Source organism: Pteropus vampyrus, unplaced genomic scaffold, assembly GCF_000151845.1.
Source record: "Pteropus vampyrus isolate Shadow unplaced genomic scaffold, Pvam_2.0 Scaffold97, whole genome shotgun sequence".
In the NCBI taxonomy this organism is placed as follows: Eukaryota; Metazoa; Chordata; class Mammalia; order Chiroptera; family Pteropodidae; genus Pteropus; species Pteropus vampyrus.
Genome location: NW_011888878.1, coordinates 1,718,241 through 1,742,534, shown reverse-complemented (window position 1 = coordinate 1,742,534; position 24,294 = coordinate 1,718,241). Strand labels below are relative to the sequence as shown.

General features: G+C 33.0%; 2 pseudogenes; one reads left to right on the top strand and one right to left on the bottom strand.

Annotated features, from left to right (window-relative positions):
• The first annotated feature begins 9,902 nt into the window (after window positions 1-9,902).
• Window positions 9,903-11,491, top strand: LOC105294950 (annotated as a pseudogene).
• A 3,178-nt stretch (window positions 11,492-14,669) lies between these two features.
• Window positions 14,670-14,788, bottom strand: LOC111742603 (annotated as a pseudogene).
• Between the last annotated feature and the right edge of the window lie 9,506 nt (window positions 14,789-24,294).

Below are 24,294 nucleotides of genomic sequence, written 5' to 3'. Positions count from 1 at the left end.
CCCATCCCTCAGCCCAGAGGTCCCCACCCTCCATACCCTCCTAGACTGATCACCGCAGAGCCCCAGGGTAATCTGAGCAAATGCTACTGAAAATGACACTAACATTGACAGGAACTGAGACCGAGGGTAGTGAGCGTGATTAAATAACTATGAAAAAAAAAAAAACACATTATTAAGACTTTTTATAAAACAGAGATCCAAGAGCCTTAGATGCCACCTATTGGAAACCAAAAGAAAAACACCTTCTTTGCAACAGGCTCAGGATCATTATATAATAAATCTTTCTGGAAATAAAAAAAGCAGAACACACTTCCATTAATGCTCAGGCAGAGAAATAGTTCATTAAACACCATGAACAACCAAGGTGACAAGGCGTCTCAAAAATAAAGAGAAAAGTCTCCAGAAAATAAGCTTACAGACAGAGAAACATGTGACTTAAATGACAGAGAATTCAGGATGGTACTTCTGAAAAAAACTCACTGAGATCCAAAATGAATCATATCGACAATTTCAGGGAATGAGAAAACAATTAAATGAGCAGAATGAGTGTTTTAGCAAGAAGACTGACATCCTCAAAAAGAACTAAATAGACCTTCTGGAGATAAAGTGCACACTGTAAGAGTTGAAAAATGAAATAACAAGCTTGGGAAATAGAGTCGAGCAAATGGAGGAAAGGATCGGTGATATCGAAGACAGAAATCTAGAAATATATCAGAAGAAAGAAGAGAGAAACCAAAGAATAAAAAATAAAGAAAGAAAAATACATCAGGAGAGGAAACATAAGAGTAGGGGGAATTCTTGAAGGGGAGGAAAAGGAGCAGGGATTAGAAAGCACTTTCAGACAAATAGTTGACAAGAATTTCACAAATCTAAAAAATGAGCTGGAGCTTGGAATTCAAGAAGTCAGTAGAATACTCAATTATCTCAACACAAAAAGGCCTTCACAGAGACACATTGTATTAAAATTATTAAAAATCAAGGACAAAGACATAAGGAAACCCCATTAGATTATTGTCAGACTTCTCAATGCAAACCTTACAAGCTAGAAAGGAGTGGAATCAAATATTCAAACTATTAAATGAAAGGCACTACCAGCCAAGAATAATGTATCCAGCTAAACTCTCTTTTAGATATGAAGGAGAAATAAAGACCTTTCCAGACATACAAAAATAGAGGGAATTCTCTACTACAAAGCCTGCACTACAGGAAATATAGAAAGAGGTCAGCTCACCTACAACAAAATGACCAAAAAAAGAAAAAAAATACATAATTAGGAGTAAGGTGACTAGCAAGCTAATAAAAGCAGAAGAGTGCAACCCTTACTGGGGACAGGACATTATAAGCTTAATCAGTAAGAAGAGATTTGCTATAGCAAGATAGTAATGAACGTTCAACATACACAGGGACAAATTGAGACAACAATGACTGAAAAGGAGAAGATTCAAAGATCTATATTCACAAAGAAGAACGGAGATAAAAATGCACAGAAGAAAAGGGACCACTGTATATATATAACTACCCTTTTCATATTTGTAATGGTAACCACATGCTAAAGATTCAGAACTGAAATATATAACATAAAACAAGAAGGACCAAAGGGAAAACCTACAAAAGCCAACCAAATAAATAAAACAGAAACACAAGGACAAGGAAGCAATGGAAACACCAAGCTACCAGAAAGCAAAAGATAAAATGACTATAAGAAGACCTCGTATTTCAATTATTACCTTAAATGTAAATGGACTGACCTCACCAATATAAAGGCACAGAGTCGCTGATTGAATCAAAAAACAAAACCCAACCATATGCTGCCTTCAGGAGACACATCTTAGTTCCAAAGACAAATATAGACCCGAAGTGAAAGGGTAGAAAATGATATTTCAAGCAAATGGCATTCGGAGAAAAGCAGGAGTAGTGGTACTAACATCAGACAAAATAGACCAAAATAAAAAAAAAATAATAAAAATAATAAAGAAATATACTGAGGGACACTTCGTAGTGATGAAGGGAATCATGCACCAAAAGACATAACAATTATTAATATCTATGCTCTCAATCAGGGAGCCTTGAAATATATAAAGCAAGTACTAACAGCTAAAGGGAGAAACAGGCAAAAACACTATTGTAGTAGAGGACCTACTATGATATAACCCACTGTTGAATAACCCACTGTTGGATATGGACAGATCATCCAAACAGAAAATCAATAAGGAAATAACATCTTTAAATGATACATTAGACCAACTGAACATAATTGACATTTACAGAGCCTTTCATCCCAAAACAGCTGCTTATACATTCTTCTCTAGTGCACATGGAACATTCTCAAGGATTTACCACATACTGAGACACAGAGATAGGCTCAACAAATATAAGAGGGTTGAAATCATACCAACATTATTCTCTGATTATAATGCTTTGAAACTAGAAATCAACTGTATAAAGAAAGCAGAAAGAACCACAAATACATGGAGATTAAACAACATGCAATGAAGAATAACTGGATCACAGAAGAAATAAAAAGAGAGATTAAAAGATGCATAGAAACAAATGATAATGATAGTACAACATATCAAAACTTTTGGGACATGACAAAAGCGGTCATAAGAGGAAAGTTCATATCATTACAGGCCTACCTCCAAAAACAAGAATGAACCCAAATAAACAACCTAATGCTTCATCTTAAAAAACTAAAAAAGGAAAAATAAATAAAGTCTAAATTTATCAGAAGTCTTAATTTATCTAAATTAGTCTTAATTTATCTTAATTTATCTAAATTAGAGCAGAAATAAATGAAATTGAATAAAAAAAATAGAAAAATAAATGCAACAAAGAGCTGGTTCTTTGAGAAGGTTAATAAAATTGACAAACCCCTGGCTAGACTCACTCAAGAAGAAAGAGAAAAGACACAAATAAACAAAATCAGGGATGAAAGAGGGGAAATTACAACAGACACAGCAGAAATACAAAGGCTCAGACAAGAATACTATGAAAAAGTATATAACACCAAATTTAATAACCTAGAAGAAATGGACCAGTACTTAGAAAAATACCACCTTCATAGACTGAATCAAGAAGAACTGGAAAATCTAAATAGACCAATCAGCTGTATGGAAATCGAAACAATCATCAAAAACCTACAAATATTAACAAAAACCTACAAAAAGTAAAAGTCCAGGACCAGATGGCTTTACTTGTGAATTCTACCAAACATTCAAAGAAGATTTAACACTTATTCTCCTCAATCTCTTCCAAAAAATTGAAGAGGAGGCAATACTTACCAACTCATTTTATGAGGCTAATATCATCCTAATACCAAAACCTGGTAAAGATAACACACAAAAAGAAAACTACAGACCAATATCTCTCATGAACACAGATGCAAAAATCCTAAATAGAATACTAGTGAACCAAATATAGTAACATATTTAAAAAGATTATATACCATGATCAAGTGGGCTTCATCTCAGAGGCACAGGGATGGTTCAACATACGCAAATGGATTGATGTGATACACCACAAAAAAAAATTAAAATATAACAATTATATGATCGTATCAGTAGATGCAGAAAAAGCCTTCAATAAGATACAGCGTGCATTTATGATCAAAATACTTAACAAAATCAGTATAGAAGGAAAATAACTTAATATAATAAAGGCTATATATGACAAGCCCTCAGCCAACATTACTTAATGGTGAAAAACTAAAAACCTTCCCTTTATAATCAGAAAGAAGGCAAGGCTATCCACTATTGCCACTGTTATTCAATATAATATTGGAGGTCTTAGCGAGTGCAATCAGGCAAGAAAAATATATAAAAAGCATCCAAATAGGAATGAAGAAATCATACTGTCACTATTTGTGGATGACATGATTCTCTATATAGAAAACTCTAAAGATTCCTTAAGAACACTACTAGAAACAATAAGCAAATACAGTAAAGTCTCTGGATACAACATCGATGTTCAAAAATTTATAAGGTTCCTATACTCTAATAATGAAGTATCAGAAAAATAAGTGGAAAAAATAATTCCTTTTGCAATTGCAATAAAAAGAATAAAATACCTAGGAATAAATCTAATGAAATGTGAAAAACCTATCTGATGAAAACTATAAGACCATATTTAAAAAAAATCGAAGATACAAAGAAATGGGAAGATATTCCATGTTCTTGGATTGGAAGAATTAACATAGTTAAAATGACCTTATTACTTAAAGCATTATACAGATTTAATGCAATCTCCATCAAAATCCCATTGACATTTTTTAAAGAAATAGAACTAAAAAATCATCAGATTTGTATGGAAGCACAAAAGACCCCAAATCACCAAAGTCATCTTGAGAAAAAAGAATGAGACTGGAGGCATCACTCTGTCCACCGTCAAATTATGTTACAAAGCGACAGTAATCAAAACAGCATGATATTGGCAGAAAAAGAGACACATGGACCAGTAAAACAGAATTGAGAGTCCAGAAGTAAACCCATATTATATGGGCAAATAATTTTTGACAAAAAAGCAAAAAACATACAGTGGAGAAAGGAAAGCCTCTTCAATAAATGATGCTGGGAAAACTGGAAAGCCATCTGCAAAAGGATGAAACTAGAATGTTGTCTATCACCACACACCAAATTAACTCAAAGTGGATTAAAGACCTGTATATGAGACCTGAGACAATAAAATGCATTGAAAAAAACATAGGAACGAAACTCAACGACCTTGGACTTAAAGAGGATTTTATATATTTGACCTCGAAGGCAAGGAAAGTAAAAGCAAAAGTAAATGAATGGGACTACATCTAACTAAAAAGCTTCTGCTCAGTAAAATAAACCATCAATAAGATAAAGAGACAGTCATCGGAATGAGAAAATATATTTGCAAGCAATGCCTCTATTAAGGGCCTAATATCCAAAATATACAAAGAACTCATATGACTCAATAACAACAACAAAAATACCCCCAATTGATTCAATAAAAAAATGGGCAGAGGACCTGAACAGACACTTCTCCCTAGAGGACATACAAATGGCCAATAAATATATAAAAAAGATGCTCAACACACTGGCTATTAGGAAATGCAAATCAAAACCACAATGAGATACCAACTCACACCTGTTAGAATGGTTATAATTAACAGGACAAGTAATAACATATGTTGGAGAAATAGGATGTGGAGAAATAGGAACCCTCATATACTGCTGGTAGGAGTAAATGGTATAGCCGCTATGTAAATTGGTAGAGGCGCTATGGAAAACAGTATGGAGGTTTCTCAAAAAACTAAGAATTGATCTACCATATGATCCAGCAATCTCTCTACTCGGTATTTACCCCAAAGACTTGAGAATCTATATTTGAAAAGATATTTGCACACTGATGTTCATAGCAGCATATTCACAGTGGCCAGGACATGGAAGCAATCGAAGTACTCTACAATAGATGTTTGGCTAAAGAAGCTGTGGTACATATATACAATGGAATATTACTCAGCCATAATTAGAGATGAAATACTTCCATCGGCAACAACATAGATGAACCTTGAAATAATCATACTAAGTGAAATAAGCCATACAGAAAAGTTTGAAAATCACATGATATCACTTAAATGTGAGATATAAACCTAAAAGCAACAAATGAACAGGACAAACAAACAGAGACTCATGGACATGGACAATGGACTAGTGGTTACTAAACGGTGGGGGATGGGGGAGGGGGACAATAAATAAAATGTTAAAAAAAGAAGAAATTTAAAAAATTGTGAAATATAAATCACATATTTAAAAATTACATAAAACCTAGCTATATATCTTAACAAATTATAAAGTGACTGTTCATATTACTACTATCCAGGGTAAGCTATAAACTGCCAAAACTCCAGAAGTTACCTTGTGTCCCTTTTTAATTTTCTCCGTGAATTCAATCCTTTGATATTTGATGACAGGGAATTTATGGTTTGGTACATAGTCAGTTTTCTAAATGTTCCATGTGTGCTCAAAAATAACGTGTATTCTGCAGTTGTAGGTTATCATGTCCACAGTTCAATTTCTTTAATTATATTTTAAAATCTATAGCCTTACTTATTTTTCCGTTTATTCTACTAATAACTAAGAGAGGTATATCACAATCTCCACCATAATTATGGATTTTCTCCATCTTTTGGTAGTATCAATATTTGGTGTTTTTTTTAAAGTGATGCAATTAGGTAAATACAAGTTTAGAAATATCATTTTCTTCTGGAATTTTTCACTAAATCCATCTTGTCTTTTACATTCTCTCCTATTTTCTCGTGTTTTTATCTCTATTTGCAGCTCTCTGAATGTTTTCTTTTGACCTATCTTTCAATTTATTCATCATTATATTTATTTAGGTTCCTGGTTTGCTGCCAAAAAGCATATTTAAATTTTTTTTACCCTTTATTTAATAGTATTGAATTTTTATAATTATTTTATATTTTACATTTTTATTGTATTATATTTTTGTAATTTTTTATTTTTTTCAAATTCTATTTGGTTATTTTTCAGGTCTGCTTTGTAACTTTTTCTAGTTTCCTATGATCTGCACATATTTGTGAGTTTTGACTATTTCTTTATGCACAGTAAGCATAGTCATATTGTAATCTGTGATAATGTCAATATATAAAATCTTCTTTTATTCTTCTGGTTCTTTCTCATAATTTTTTCTCTCTTTTTTGAGTGTGTTTAATTATCTTTGACTTAATTATCTTTTGCCTTTGAAAAAATTGTTTTTGAGATTCCACAAAGCTGAAGATCTAGATACTTTTTTTGTGAGATAATTTCATTATACTCCAGTGGGTAATAATAATTTAAGATTACCCTCAACTGATTTTGGAGCTTAAAATTACAAATCTGCAGAAAAACCAAGGATGAGATTTTAGGGTAGAAGATTTCTTAATCACTACAACGTAGTGTGACCTTAAAAAATAATTTTCAAAATTAAAATGATCGGTTGACAGGAGTTCTTTGGTAAGTAGAATTTCTTCCCAACAGAGAAGTCTTCATTACCAGTAGGCAGAAGAAAAACAAGTAAAAATTTTTTAATAATAAAAATATTCATAATAATAATAGTTCATATTAATAATAATAATAGTTCTAGACATTAAATACTTGCTCTATACCAAGCACTGCGGAACACTTAATATAGAACATATTTAATCCTTAAAATATATTATCCTCATTTTGCTATTAAAAAAGAACAGGTTATGTGAGGTCAAGCAACTTTCCCAGTCTTGCATTTAGCTAATAGTAGAGCTAAAATTCATGTTCAAGTTCCTCAAAAACCTATAGTATCACACTGTATGACAAACTTATTTCTACTTCCCTGAGGCAAAGAGACTCATTCTGTATGATCATAGTGTAACTTTTTTTATTTTTATTTTTAAGAAATATGGACATAGAGGAAAAATAAGGTCCATAGTATCATCTTTGGCATTTTTCCAAAAAGTACATTAGCATGTTAACATAGAAACAGTTGTTGTCAAAGAAAATACTTAAGATTTAACTTAACTTGCTAGCTTACTTAGACAATTAATTCATTTTATTCAGTCTTAAATAAATTCTCATGGCATGCTATGGGTGAAAGATCATAAAATATCTTTGAATACTTATGGATTAAAAAATTAGGTACTCTTTATTATTTGATTAATGCTGCTGCTAAAGTATTATTGATGACATTTTAAATTGATATAAGTAGTTTTCATATTTTTTAAAGAAGAAATAAGAGAGAGGAATTGAGAAAAATATATAATTATTTTTTTGTCAGCTTATAAGTAAAGACTTTAAATAGTAGATTCTCAGTTTTAATAGAAGGGCATGAGGACAAATGTCAACCTAAAAATATGAAAAACCAGGAAAGAGACATGATTTGTCAATAGATATTGCCACTTTGTGAATCATAGAATATTACCACCCTCCTTTCTCTCCGCCCCATCTCCCCCAAGAGGCAGGGATACAGTTGTTTTGAAATCCTGAAAAATCTTATTTATGTTGCTATATTTAATTGTATTGCTAACATCTCAGTAAAAATATTTAATATACAAAATCGGCTGCAGAATTACATAACTTGGTGCTTGGAAACTCATTACTACTTTGCTCTGCTATGTGTCATAACTTCTGGTGAAAATGTTATTGTTGTTTACCTGGGTAATTTGTGACACTGCATTCAGAACTAACTTTCCAAATTGTAAATTTGACCACAGAGTTCCATTGCTTAAAATCTTTTAGCAACTTTTCTTTGCGCATACGGTAAAACAGAAATGTTATAGCTAGTGCACAATGTCTTTCCTCTTAGGGCTTTGGCTAACTCTTTAGTCTCACTTAAAACTCTCTCCAAATATTCAGAAGTCAGTGGCATTTTTATACACCAATGATAAACTTTCAGAAAGAGAAATTAAGTAAACAATCCCAATTACAATTGCATCAAAAACTATAAAATACCTGGGAATCAAATTAATCAAATAAGCAGAAGATCTGTTTTCAGAAAATTATGTCATTGAAAAAAGAAATTGAAGAAGATACAAATAAATGGAAGCATATACCATGTTCATAGGAAGGAAGAATCAACATCGTTAAAATCGCCATACTACCCAAAGCAATCTATAGATGCAATGCAAAACCCTATCAAAATATCAATGGCATTTTTCAGAGAGCTAGAACAAATAATCCTAAAATTTATATGGAGCCATAAAAAAAACCCTGAATAGCCACAGCAATCTTAAGAAGAAAGAATAAAATTGGAGATATCACACTACCTGATATCAAACTATACTACAAGGCTACAATAATCAAAACACCATGGTACTGGCAAAATTTCATCCACTATGGACATAGCAATCTATTTTCTTAAATCATTAGTTCACAAGTTTTTAAAATTATATAACCTATGGGTAAAACAATTTTTACTTTCTTTAACATGTTAATACTAATTTATTTCTAAATTATGGCAAAATTTATTGTGTATGTTATAAAATATATTCCAATATAGGAATTAAACAAAGGATGATATCAAATATGTCACTGAAATTCCACTATTTTCTTCTTACACCAAAATAAATCATCTTACATATCTTTACACACCACAGAACAAATCTGTTTAATTCCCCTGAGCCTTCACCTTTTTTTCCTTCTTCCACAGAGAGTTGGGAAGACTATTGAGGTTAAGACTATTGAGGTTCAAACTTTTTGATCTCACGACCTGTTTACACTCTTAAAAATAATTGAGGACCTAAAAAAAAAACTTTTGTTTCGGTGAATCCTACCTTGAAATATTTATCATATTAGAAATTAACACTGAGATGTTTAAAACATTTTCATATTAATTCATTTAAAAATAATATTAATAAATCATCACATAATGAAATACAACATCTTTAAGAAAGCATCTATATTATCCAAAATTTAAAAAATAGTGATGAATGTCATTGTTTTTACATTTTTGTAGTTTCTTTAATGTCTGTCAAAACTGAAGAACTGGATTCACATATCTGCTTCTGCATTTAGCCTCTTGGGATATTTTGTTTAGATTGAAGTAAATGCAAAATATACAAAATCTCACATAGATATGTCATTGGAAAAGTAGTGCCTGTTTGGTCCCTTAAGAAAAGCTTAGGGACCCTAGGGGTCCTTGGACCACATTTTGAGAATTGAGATGAAATAATACATAGTTGCAGTGTTAAAACAAAAACAAAAACAAAACAAAACAAAACAAAAAACAGAGTAAACCAAATAAGATTTCCTTTATTATGTAGGGAAACAAAAAAATGGTATAAATACATTATTACTTGTTTTGAAGACTCAATTCCATTAGCTTATAAAACATATTTTGTTATACTGGCACCTGTATGCTTCTATTTAAAATGAGGATACAGAGCTTTCTTGCAATGGGTTTGCCGTCAGAACACAGGTGCTGTAAAAACCACCATTAAATCTAAGCCAAAATGAGAAAGGAAAAGACTCATATCAATATTGTTGTCATTAGACATGTAGATTCTGGCAAATCTACCACTACTGGTCATCTGATCTACAAATGTGGTGGGATGAACAAAAGAAGCATCGAAAATTTTGAGAAGGAGGTTGCTAAAATGAGAAAGGGCTCCTTCAAATATGCCTGGGTCTTGGATAAACTGAAAGTTGGATGTGAGCATGGTTTCACCATTGATATCTCTCTGTGGAAATTCAAGACCAGTGAGTATTCTGTAACCATCACTGATGCCCTAGGACACAGAGACTTTATCAAAAACATGATTACAAGCACATCACAGGCTGACTGTGCTGTCCTGATTGTTGCTGCTGGTGTCGGTGAATTTGAAGTATCTCATAGTATGGGCAGACCCGTGAGCATGCCCTTCTGGCTTCTGCACTGGCTGTAAAAAAATTAATTGATGATGTTAAACTGGATTCCACTGAGCTTCACTACAGCCGTTAAGTACAAGAAAATCATTAAGGAAGTCGGCACCTACAAGAAAATTGGCTACAATCCTGACACAGTAGCATTTGTGACAATTTCAGATTGGAACGGTAATGGTGACAACATGCTGGAGCCAAGTGCTAACATGCCTTGGTTCAAGAACTGCAAAATCACCTATAAAGATGGAAGTGACAGTGGGACCACACTGCTTGAAGCTCTGGATTGCATTCTGCCACCAACTGTCCAACTGACAAGCCTTTCCATCTACCCCTCCAGGATGTTTACAAAATTGGTGGTATTGGTACTGTCCCTGTGGGCTGAGTGGAGAATGGTGTTCTCAAACCTCACATGGTGGTCACTTTTGCTCCAGTCAACATTACAATTGAAGTAAAGTCTGTTGAAATGCCCCATGAAGCTTTGAGTGAAGCTCTTCCTGGGGACAATGTGGTTTTAATGTCAAGAATGTGTCTGTTAAAGATGTTTGTTGTGGTAATGTGGCTGGTGACAGCAAAAATGATCCATCAGTGGAAGGAGCTGGCTTCAAGACTTAGGTGATGATTATGAACCATCCAGACTAAATCAGTGCCATATACACACCTATACTGGATTGTCACACAGCTCACATTGCTTCAAAATTTACTGAGCCGAAGGATAAACTTGATTGTCGTTCCAGGAAAAAGCTGGAATAGCCTGAAGTTTTTGAAATCTGGTGATGCTGCCATTGTTGCTCTGGTTCCTGGCAAGCCCACATGTGTTGAGAGATTCTCTGACTGTCCTCCTCTGGGCAGTTTTGCTGTTCATGACATGAGACAGACAATTGCTATGGGTGTCATTGAAGCAGTGGATAAGAAGGCAGCTGGAGCTGGCAAGGTCACTAAGTCTGCGCAGAAAGCTCTGAAGGCTAAATGAGTATTATCCCCAATACCTACCACCCTAGTCTTAATCAGTGGTGGAAGAACAGTTTCAGAACTGTTTGTCTCAATTAGCCATTTCAATTTAATAGTAAAAGACTGGTTAATGATTACAATGCATCGTAAAAACTTCAGAAGGAAAGATGAATGTTTTATGGACTTTTTGGTGTGTGTATGTGCGTGTGCGTGTGTGTGTGGCAGTTCTTAAGCTATTAGTTTTTAAAAATCAGTACTTTTTAATGGAAATAACTTGACTAAAAAACCTGTCACAGAATTCTGAGACCCATTAAAACAAAGTTTAATGACAAGCTTGTATGTTCTTTTGGTCAACACTGTAACTTTCTATAGTACTGCGTACATAAAAGACTTGTTCATAAAAGACTATTTCTGGTGTTATATCCACTGAAACTTTAGAATTAGATAATTCTGGGTTAAAGTTTTTTTTATGGGTGGAAACTTGGGGCTTTTCACCTTGCCTAAAGGGAAGGAATCATTAGTTTACATAGTAAAAAGCTATGGGAGGAGTCTGTTGATTCAAAACTTCATAGGTTAGGACAGATAAGCAAAGAGTGACTGTTTATGTGTAAGCTAGTTTACAAAGACTAAATTCTGTAATAGTAAGTCCATGCGTTGTATATAAAATTTTGTGTAGTTACATCGATATTGAGTAAATTTGTTGGTATATAAATTTTAGTTTTCCAGTTATTGAAATGTGAATTCTCACATTTACAAATACTCAGGTAGTTTATAAAGAACTGAAAACGAGGTTTAAATCGTATTGAGCACTGTCTTGCTATAGTTAATTATAATTAGATTCCGAGAATAAATAAATAATACTAGAAAGAAAAATGAAAGCCCAGAATGCAAGTCTTAATTTTACAGTTCTGAGAAATAAGAGGATTATGTCCAATGTTATACATAAAATCTGTTAAACGTTCACTGCATGCATCATTTTAGAAAAGAAAATGCCTTTACTTAAAAGTTTCTTCATATAGAAAAGAGATAATGCTTGTGGAAGTATTCAGACTACTCCTCTCTTCCTCTTCTCACAGCTACTCTGGGTAAGGCCCTTCAGAAAGAAAATTAATTTTTTGAGGAAAGGTTTTTCTTAGTATTAAAAATATATGAAATATATACACACCCAAAAATGTCTTAGAAAAAATACATTTTTCGTTCAACTCAACTGGCTGTTTGTTTAAGGAAGACATACAAGCTTAGGCCTGTTTTTACATTTAATTATGATTCAAGGCAGTTGAAGGAGGCTCAGTATGGCATAAAACAGAGCCTGGCAAAGGACATAATGTTTAATAAATCCCTTCAAATACTCCTGGGGCTCTTGGATATTGGCGGTAACCTGCTAATTCTATGGTTTGGCCCACCACTGTTTCGAAGGGACATTTGCTTTGCTTAGATATGTCAAATCACATTCCATGCGGTAGGAATGAAGGAGTGTGGGGCACTTCTTCTCCTTTATTTTAACTGTTTTTTTATGAAGTTACACAATGTCACAGCTATTTTATAAGTCTTCTATAGCTGCTGTAAGAAACTACTACAAAGCCATAATTTAGTGGTTTAAACAACACAGATTTACTATTTTACAGTTTGTAGATCAGAAGTCTGACATGGGTCTCATTGGACTAAAATCAAGGTCCTAGTGTGGCTGCCTTCCTTTATGGAGACTCAATTTCCTTACCATTTTCAGCTTCTAGAGGCCACCTGCATTCCTTGGCTTATGTTCCCTTCCTTTATTTTCAAAGTCATTAGTGTAGCTTCACTCTGAGTCTTTTTCCATCATCATATCTCTTTATGACCTTTGCTGGGAAAGGTTTTCTGCTTTTAAGGACTCATGTGATTAGATTGGGCAGATTCAAATAATTCATAATACTCCTTTCACTTCAATGTTTGTATCCTTAATCACATCTGCAAAGTTCCTTTTGCCATGCAAGGTAATATCTTCATAGATTCTGGGACCAGAGCATGAAATCTGTGAGAGCCATTATTCTGCCTATCACATTCAATTTAAACAAATCTCATTGGCTTTAGTTTTGCTAAACTTCATTTTTAAATCACCAAAGCAAAAATGGGAAGCTAAAGGGATAAAAATATATTAAAAATAGTACTGATGTCATCAGCTGCTGTCTAAAAAACACATATTTAAAAACCTATTACCCACATATATTTAGGTTAAACCAGTAGAACTCTAAATCAATTGTATTTTATAATCAGTTTTACTATAACAAAGACAAATATCTTCACAGTCAGCTCATGTATCATTTGATCCACTGGTTGCTATGGAGATCACTATTTTATTTATTTATTTAAAATATTTTTTTATTTTTCAATTACAGTTGGCATACAATATTATATTAGTTTCAGGTGTACAACATAGTGATTAGACATTTATATAACTTACTAAGTGATTAACTGATATCTAGTACTCATATGACATCATACATAGTTATTACAATATTATCGACTATATTCCTTAAGCTATATTTTACATCCCCGTGACTCTTTTGTAACTACTAATTTGTACTTCTTAATCCTGTCTCCTTTTTCATCCATCACCTTCTTCCAACTGGCAACTATCAAAAATGTTCTCTGTATCTATGAGTTTATTTCTGTTTGATTGTTTATTTTGTTCTTTAGATTATAGTTTAAGAGAAATCATGTAGCATTCTTTGTCTGACTTACTTCACTCAGCATGATATCCTTTAGGTCCATCTATATTATTGCAGATGGCAACATGTCGTTTTTTTATGGCTGAGTAGTATTTCATTGGATATATGTACCAACTCTTCTTTATCCATTCATCCATTGATGGACACCCAGGTTGCCTCCATATCTTTGGTATTGTAAATAATGCTGCAATGAACATATGGATTCATGTGTCCCTTCGAAGTAGTGTTTTGGGTTCCTTTGGATAAATAAACAAAAGTAGAATTATTGATTTTTTTTTTGTCTTTTGTTATAGCCTTTGTTCTAAAGTCTATTTTGTTGGGTATAAGTATTGCTACTTCAGCTTTTTATTTTTTCATTTTCATAAAATATATTTCATCCCTTTACTTTCAGTCTGTGTGCATCTTGTATGCAGTGTATGTATCTTGTTTTCTTATCCATTCTTTCACCCTATGTCTTTTGATTCAAGCATTTATTCCATTTATATCTAAAGTAATTATTGGTAGAAATGTAGTTATGCCATTTTATTACTCATATTTGTAAATCTTTTTTCCCTTTCTTTCTTCTTTCTTTCTTTCTTTTGGGTGAGGCAACCCTTGGTTGACCTCATAGATTGTAAGGAACTTGTCAGCTAACAATCCCTTATTTTTTTATTTTTTGCGCCTACAACACCTGGTCTTCCTAGGTGGTCTCCCACCAAAGTACTAACCAGGCCTGACCCTGCTTAGCTTCTGAGATCAGACAGGATTGGGCTTGTCCAGGGTAGCATGGCCATAGAAATTCTTTCTTCTTCTTAAAGAAATTCCTTTAACATTTTTTTTAATACTGGTTTAGTGTTGATGAACTCCTTTAGCTTTTTTTTTTTTTTGTCTGAGAAGATCTTTATCTGTCCTTTGATTCTAAATAATAACTTTGCGGGGTAGGATAATCTTGGTTGTAGGTCCTTGCTTTTCAGTACTTTAAATATTTTGTGCCAATTCCTTCCAGCCTGCCAAGTTTCTCTTGAGAAATCAGCTGACAGTCTTATGGGAGCTCCCTTGTAGGTAACTAATTACTTTTCTCTTTCTGCTTTTAAGATTCTCTCTTTGTCTTTAACCTTTGTCATTTTAATTATGATGTGTCTTTGTGTGGGCCTGTTTGGGTTCATCTTGTTTGGAACTCTCTGTGCTCTCTGGGTTTATATGTCTATTTTCTTTGCCAGGTTAGGAAAGTTCTTTGTCATTATTTCTTGAAATAGGTTTTCAATTCCTTGATCTCTTCTTCTGGTATCCCTCTGATGTGAATGTTTGTATGCTTGATGTTGTCCGAGAAGTCAATTACACTATCTTTATTTTTTGGATTTCTTTCTCTTACTATTGTTCTGATTGGGTGTTTTCTGCTACCTTATCTTCTGAATCGCTGATTCAATCATCTGCTTCATCTAAGCTACCGTTGATTCTGTCTAATATATTCTTCATTTTAGTTATTGTATTCTCCATTTCTGACTGGTTCTCTTTTATGTTTTCTATCTTCATTTTTATTTTTCCTTCCTGTATGTTAAACTTCTCACTGAATTCATCTACTCTTCCCCTAAGGTCATTGAGCATCCTTATAACCAGTGTTTTGACCTCTGCCTACAATAGATTGCCTGAGTTCTTTTTCTGGAGCTTTGTTCTATTCCTTCATGTGGGACATATTTCTTTGTCTCTCCATTTTGGCTGCCTTTCTGTATTTGTTTCTATGTATTAAGTAGGGCTATGTCTCCCATTTTATTACTTATATTTTTAAATCTTTTTCCCTCTTCTTGTATTGAGGGGCCTCAGTGGCATACTTTCCCAGATCACCTGAGCTGGGTGCTCCAGGTGTGTCTCTTGCATGGGTTGTGTGTGCCCTCTTGTTGTAATTGAGCCTTGGCTACTGTTTGCACATCAATGGGAGGAATTGACCTATGGGCAGAGATCACTCATTCTAAGTAAATATTAGTATACAGATCTGCATAAGATGATGTGAATGGACTTGTGTTTTGATGTCCATTTCTTATTCCTTAAAAAGGTGTCTTCTTTTATTGCTTTTAAAAAAATCTTGATCTCTTATCTTCTTTTGCCCTATAGAAATTTTTAGATGTTAGAATGACATAAATTTTATTTACACATTAAAATATCTCTAAGAAAAAGGAAACTTTATTTTCTGCTTTTGTTCAAATTGTTGAAATCAATATAAAGACAAATATTTTTAGACAAATTTTAGTAGGGTACTTAAGTGAGTTAACATTATTTAGAGACAATATTCAATCTAAACAATATGTATATTATTTTTTCCAGCTTTATCTAGATATAATTGACAAATAAAATTGTAATATGTTCAAAATGCCCAATGTGATGATAATTTGATATAGATATATAGTGAAATTATTACCACAGTCAAATTACTTAACACATATATTACCTCACATAGTTATCTTTTTTTATAATGAGAATACTTAACATCTACTCTCTTAGCAGATTTCAAGTATACAATAAAATATTATTAACTATAGTCACCAAGCTGTACATTAGATGATCAGAACTTATTCATCCTATAACTGAGAGTTTGTACCCTTTGACTAACATCTCTCATTTCTCTTATCCTCTCACTCCCGGTAATCACTATTCTACTCTGTTTCTGTGAGTTTGACATTTGACAGTGTGTTTGTGTGTGTGTGTGAGTGCGTGTGTGTTTGATTCCACATACAAGTGATATTATGTAGTATTTGTCTTTCTTTGGCTTATTTCACTTAGCAAAATACCCTCTAAGTTCATCTGTGTTGTTGCAAATGGCAGGATTTCCTTCTTTTTATGTATTTTAAATATTACACATTTAATTTAATAGATCTAAGCAGTAGTTCACTATTCTAAAGACTAGAATAATTTGCTAGATGTATCAGCTATAAACAATGCATAAATTATAAAACCATCATTATTTTAAAGGTACATTATCGTGTTTATTGTTAATGCAGAAATCTGGTTATTGTCACACACATCGAGGAGTATGAGTGGGAGCAGGTTACCTGGATTCTCTGAGTAGAATTTTTTTTATTGTGTTATAATGCAAGTAAAACTAGCTTGGGTAAAAAAAACAGTCACATATCTGTGGAAAGGGAAAAGAAGCTGGACCTTCCCTTGACTATGGGAGCTAAATGCTCTAAGAATCTATTTCTCTAGCTTCTTTTTTTCTATGTCAGCTCAGATCTCTCATCCTACTGACTGGATTCCACTGTTAGGATATATGGTTACTGGACATTCCTAACTCTTACCACTTCTGATATTCACCCATCTCCAAAGACTGATCCTCTTAGCTCTAATTCAGAAAAATTTTAGGGAAAGAATCTGATTGGCTCTGCTCGCGTCAGGTTCTATATTAACCAAAAACAAAGGTAAAATAAGTTTGGGGAGGAGGTAATGAGGAAAGTAGATAGAGGGAGAATGATTGAGTTGTTTTGAACCTGCTGCTTTTGGAGATGATCTAATTGGCAATATTCAGTAATAGAGTGGAAGATAGATAGCTAGATATATAGACAGCTAATAGCTAGCTGACTCTAAGGAGAGATGATTATAGAAGTCGTGATGATTGAATACATGGAAGGAGACGAATAATTCAGAGAGTGTGAGACAATTAGAATGGATAAGATCCCTTTTATAGTTTTGAAAAACATTAATAAAAGAAGCTTTTGGAGGGAATGCTCTTCCCATATAGGTATGCATAATTGTAAAGTATAGCATATACCGAAAAGTGTATAAAACATGAAAAAAGTATAAAAAATCTATTAATGTAACCACTGCTCAAATAAAAAATTAAATTTTTGATCACCCAGAAGCTACTTATATGTTCTTTCTTGATCATATACTCCTCTAGAAGTAATTGTTATTTTGGCTTTTATTTTAATCGCTACTCTGATTTTTTTTGGTATTAAGACATGAATCTTAGGCAATATTTCTAGTTTCGTATGTTTCTGTTTTCAAACTGTATGTGAATGGAATTACAGTGTAAATATCCTTTGGTACTTTTCATCTTTTATCCAGCATTGTTTGTAAGATTCATCTGTGTTGTTGTAATTTAAATTGTTTATTTTCATTGCTCTCCAATGCCCCATTTTATGAATATACCAAAATTTATTTAATAATACTACTCTTAATAAACTCGAATTGTTTTTAGTTCACATTACTTTTTATTCAGAGTGGACACCAGATTGGAACTGCTGTGTTACAGTATACGGAGTGATTCTTGTACTTGACTACATTATGCCAAAGTATTTGCCAAAATATTTATTTCAATTTTATTCATACCAGTCATGTATGATAGTTACTTCCTTGTTAACATTTGCTACTGTAGAACTTTTAACTTTTTTATAATCTTATCGGTGCATAATGTTTTTTTCATAATTTTAATTAGTGTTTCCCTGATTTCCAATTAAGTTGAGTAGCTTTTCTTTTGTTTGTGGGCCATTTGTATATCTTATTTTATAAAGTACACATTGAGGTCATTTGCCTGTCTTTCTATCTTTTTTTTTATTTGTAGTTATTTATATAATGCGGATATAATAGTTTTTGCCTGTTACATTTGTTGTAAATATCTTCTCCATGTCTGTGGATTATTTTTTACTCTCTTAATAGTGTCATTAAAAAGCAGAATTTGTTAATTTTAATGAAGTACAATTTATCATATTTTACTTTTTGGTTACTTTGATTTTTGGTTAATTTTTTTGAGTGTGTATTTGTTTAAAAAAGTATGTTCCTATCTCAAAGTCAAGATGTTCTTTTCTATTAGGTCTGTAACCTGAAAAGGAGAACCATAAAGCTTCCAGGAGATAATTAAGAAGAGTCTCTTAATGACTAGGGGGTAGAAAGATTTCTTAAACAAGACACATAAATATCTATGATTTGAGTTGATTTTTATTTTGTACAGTGTAAGGTCAGGGTTCAAATTTTTTAAATATAGATTCTCAATTGTCAAAGTATAGTTTATCAAAAACGATTCTTTTCCCATCGCTCAACATATTACCTTCGTAATAAAAGTTCTGCTGTCTTCTATTTGCCTATTTGTCTAATTTATGAAATTAAACACTCTTTTAATTGAGAACTGATGAAGCAAGTGCTTTGACCTTGTTCTTCCTCATCAGAGGAATCTTGGCTATAATGGTCTTTTCCATTTTCATGAAAATTTTAGAATTAGCACATCAAGTTACATGAAATATCCTGTTGATACTTAATTGAGATTCAAAGTATTGAATTTGTGGAACAATATGCAAAGAATTAACATAGTTGCAATATTGAGTCTTCCAATACAGAAACAGATAAATGTCATTTTTTGTCTTTTTAATGTTTCTCAATAACATTTTGAAATATAGAAGTCTTATATATGTTTTCCTAAATTTATTCTTAAGTAGTTCATTTTTATGCATTATATATGGGTCTTTTAAAATTATATTTGGTTTGTGGCTGATATATAAAAATACATTGAATTTAGGTCTTAGTTTTTTATTAAGCAAGTTTACTAAATCTCCTATTAATTACAGTAATTTATGCATTGATTCTGTTGAATTTTCTATTAAGTAATCATGCTATCTTAGAATAATGACCGTCTTATTTGTTTCTTTTCAAAATTTACACCAGTTAATTTTTTGCCTTATTTTTCTAGTTACGACATAATTAAAATGTTGAATAGAAGTGTAGATAAAAAAGCATCTTAATCTTGTTCTCCAGCTCAAAGTGAAAATTCTCAATGTTAAAAAAAATACTCTGTTGAAGAAGATGCAATAATCTTAAGCACAGATTATTTCTATAACTAAAAGTATTATAGGAAGATATTATGAGTAATGTAATGACAATAAATGTGAAGATTCCAAAGAAATAAGCTAATTATTCCAAAGAAATAAGCTAGGAAAATTTGGGAAGAAGCTGATTTATTTAAGAAATTCAGTCTGTGATCAATAGTTTGTCCACATACACACACTCTCACAAATTAGATTTAGATTGCTTCGCTGTTAAATTTACCACATACTCAAGGCAGAGCTAATTCCAAACTTATAGAACTCTTCCAGAGAATAGAAAAATATACTTCTCTAATAATTTTGTAAGTCCAGCAAAACCTTGACAGTGATAGAACAGGTAAGAAAAATTCAAGGCTAACTTCATGCATCTACTTAATTGGAAAAAATTCTAAACAAATATTAGCAAACTAAAACCAAATTATATAAAAATGATGACACATAGTAACCAAACTGGTTTTATATCAGGAATACACGGTTGATTTACATTAGATATCCAATGTGATTTACCGCATAAACAGATTAAGAATAAAATTATGCAATCATCTTAATAGATGTAGAAAATATATTTGGCGAAATTTACCATCTGTTCATGACCTAAAAAAAACAAAAACAAAAAAAAGTTTTAGCTGGTCAAATAAAAGGGAACTTTGTGATGCTGCAAAAGAATATCACATTTATTGCCATTACATTACTCGTAATATCTTCCTATAATACTTTCAGTTATAGAAATAATCTGTGCTTAAGATTATTGCATCTTCTTCAAGAGAGTATTTTTTTTTTCCTGGGCTTACCTCTCTCAAGTTTCAAGATCTCTTATATTTTGGTCTGGAAATTCTTCATTTTCTAACTTGATGTTTTTCATAACTTATTTTAAAATTTTATTCCTGCCCCTTTAGATGTTCTCAGCAAGATGCTGGTTTGAGTTCTCTCATCTATCTGTACTGAAATTATATATTCTTACCTTTCAGGTATTTATATTTTTAATCCTTATGAATTTCATATTCCCCTTCCCTGCTTTAGTATTTTTTCCATAGTAGTTATCACTATCTAACAAATGATATGCTTTACTTATATTGTTTGTTGCTTATTTTCCTCTTCTCTACCTCTCTCCATATTGTGAGGTATTTTGTATTTTTTTTTTTTACTGCTGTTCCCTACTCTATTCTCAGTATCCATAACAGTGCCTGGTACATATTAGATGCTCACTAACTTTCAGTTGAATAAATACAAAAATAACTGGCCTTTGCTGTTCAGGAGCTTTTCACTTAATTCTTTTCATAGGATGATTCTGTTACAGGACCTTAGAGCTATGCTTTGCAGTTCACTAAATTTTGGTACTAGAAAGATATCAGGGATCGTTCACTTCTTAGAATTTTTTATTTAAGATAACAGTCCCAGAAAGGAAAATACAATTTTGTTTTAACTTTAAGAAAAAGGTTTTTAGGCAACATTTTATTCTTTGTATAGAGATTGAAGTTTCATTTCATGTATAGAATTAAACAATAATTTCTGAAAAATATTTTGAAATCGTTTATACTAATGATGCATACATAGAATTCAGGGGCCATGAATCTCTTAAAATAAATATAGATGTATCGTGTGAATATGAACCATTTTAATGTGAGACAGGTCTGGAGACCCATCTGCCTCTAAGAGGTCTCAGATTGGGTTCATGTAGCTGATGAATGCTTAAGGCTTTCAGCATCACCCAGAGTATTTTAAAAATTTATATCAAATCAAGACTTTTGATGCTGAGTATCAGAAAACAAAGGCCATTAATGGGTAAAAAGTAATCCAGATGAAGTTCTCAGTGCATTCTGTACTTCCTTTTTGTCCAGTCCTCTTTCAGTAAGAATGGACCCTCAAACTGGATGTTGCAGACCCCTGGGATCCCTTGATGTAGAGGTTGCGTGGAATGAGAAGACAGAATTCCGTCAAATCCTTTGAGGTCTTCTGTTATTGATCAGGGACAGAGGGTATGGATTATAAGCCTTATGATCTTTACGCACTTGCAAATGTCATAGGTGGAGAAGAGCTCCAGATTGTATTTGCAAAAATTCTATAAATTTTATCTTCCAAATTTTTTTTCTTTTTTGGGGAGAATGGGGTGGAGAGAAGAGAGTATGCATTTATCCAACAAATATTTGCATAATAAGCACTGTCCTAGGTGCTTAAATTAAAAAAAAATTCTTATTCTAACTTCATCATTTTGTTTATTAGTTTTTTGGCTTTATAAAAATATAATAGACAATTAGTTACTCATGTTTATATTGTAGAATTCAATGATATTGTTCAATTATAGTCGCATACAATATATATTAGTTTCAGTTGTAAAGCATGGTGATTAGAGATCTATATAATTTATAAAGTGATCATCCCACTAAATCTAGTATTCCTCTTCCCCCTTACATATTTATTACAGCATTATTAACTATTTTCCTTATACTACACTTTATATCTCCATGTCTATTTTGTAACTATCCATTTGTACTTAATCCCTTTGCCCCTTTTTGCCAAACTCCCTAAGCCCCCTTCCATCTAATAGCCCTCAAAATAATCTCTATTACTATGAGTTTATTTCCTTTGTTGTTGTCATTGTTTATTTTGTTCTTTAGATTCCACATGTACATGAAATCATGTGATATTTCTCTTTCTCTATCTGACTTATTTCATTCAGCGCAGTACCCTTTGGGTCCATCAAGGCAACATCTTTTCCCATCCCTTTTCTTTTAGTCTGTGTGTGTCTTTTCATCTGAAGTGAGTCTCTTGTGGGTAGCATATGTAGGGTTCTTGTTTTCTTATCCATCCAGCTACTCTATCTTTTGGTTGGAACACAATATTTTTCCATTTGAGGTACTCGTTGATAAGAATGTAGTTATTACCATTCTTTATTCATGCTTTTGATACATTTTTTTTTTCTTCTTAAAGGAGTCCACCCAATATTTCCTGTAATACTGGCTTGGTGTTGATAAATTCCTTTAGCTTATTTTTGTCTCAGAAGCTCTTTATCTGTCTTTCAATTCTAAACGATAGCTTTGCTGGATAAAGTATTCTCAGTTGTAGATCTTAGGTTTTCATCAGGTCGAATATTTTTTGCCAAGCCCTTCTGTCTTGCATAGTTTCTTTTGAGAAGTCCTCTGCCAGTCTTATGTGTGCTCCCTTATAGGTAACTATCTGCTTTTCTCTTGCTGCTTTTTAAGATTCTCTCTTTATGTTTAATCTTTGGCATTTTAATTATAATGTGTCTTAGTGTGGGCCTCTTTGGGTTCCTGTTTTTCTGGACTCTCTGAGCTTCTTGGGTTGTATGTCTATTTCCTTCACCAGGTTAGGGAAATTTTCCATCATTTCTTCAAATAGTTCTTTAAAGTTTTGTTTTCCTTCAGGTACCCCTAGGACACAGATATTTTAATATTTAATAGTGTCCCATAGACTCCTTAAATTACTATTATATCTTGGCTTCTTTTTTCTTCCAGTTTTAATTGAGTGTCCTTGGTTTCCCCATCCTCTATAGTGGTGGTTCGATCCTCTTCTTTATTGACTTTGTTGTTTCCCTCTAATATTCTCTTCATCTGAGATAATATGTTCTTCATTTCTGACTGGTTCCCTTTTAAAATTTCTATTTCCATTTTAATGTTTTTAACCTTTTTGTTATAGTTCTCATTTAGTTCATCTATTCTTCCCCTAAGTTCATTGAGCATCTTTAAAACCAGTGTTTTGAACTCTGCATTGTTAGATTCCTTGACTCCATTATTCCTGGATCTCTGTTCTGTTCTTTCATATGGTTTCTGCTTCTTTTTCTTCTCATTTTTGGCTGCTTTTCTGTATCTGTTTCTATGTACTAAGCAAAGCCCCTAAGTTTCTTGGTCTTATTAGTGCAGCTTTGTGTAGTAGTAGATGTCCAGTGGCACAGTCCTGAGAAGAGTTCAGCTGCAGGCCAAGTTTAGCCCCAGCCTGTGCCCCTCTGAGGCCACCTGTTAAGATTCAGCCAGCAATCTACAGATGCTGTGCTAATAGATGCCTCAAGGGGCCATGCCAGAAACTGAAATCAGCTGCCACCAGTGTAAGTCTAGGTGCTGCTCAGCAAGGAGCACCAGATTCCCTAAGGACACAGCTGAATGTGGCCTGGGTAGGGCCTGAGTTGGGAGAGGCAGAATTTCAGGAAATCTTCTGCGTAGAGCAACCGCTGTTATTAATTTTGATGATGTCTCAGCTATGGTGGCTCTGTGTCTGCATCCTGGAAGGGAGGAGGGATCAACAGAGGAACAGCATATACTTCTGGCACTTCTGCCTCGGAGAGTGCCTTGCCTCTGATCCTCATTCAGACATTTCAATGTCTCCCTGTAGCTGACCCAGTGCTGGTGCTCAGAGTGAGCAGGTCTGTCATGGGGAAAGTTAGGTCTAGGTCATGGACATGGCCCCTTTAAGAGGCATTTGCAGCTTCCACAACTTCTCTCCAACTCAGCCTCTCAGACCTTGCAGCCTGGCGTCTTCGCCCCCTTC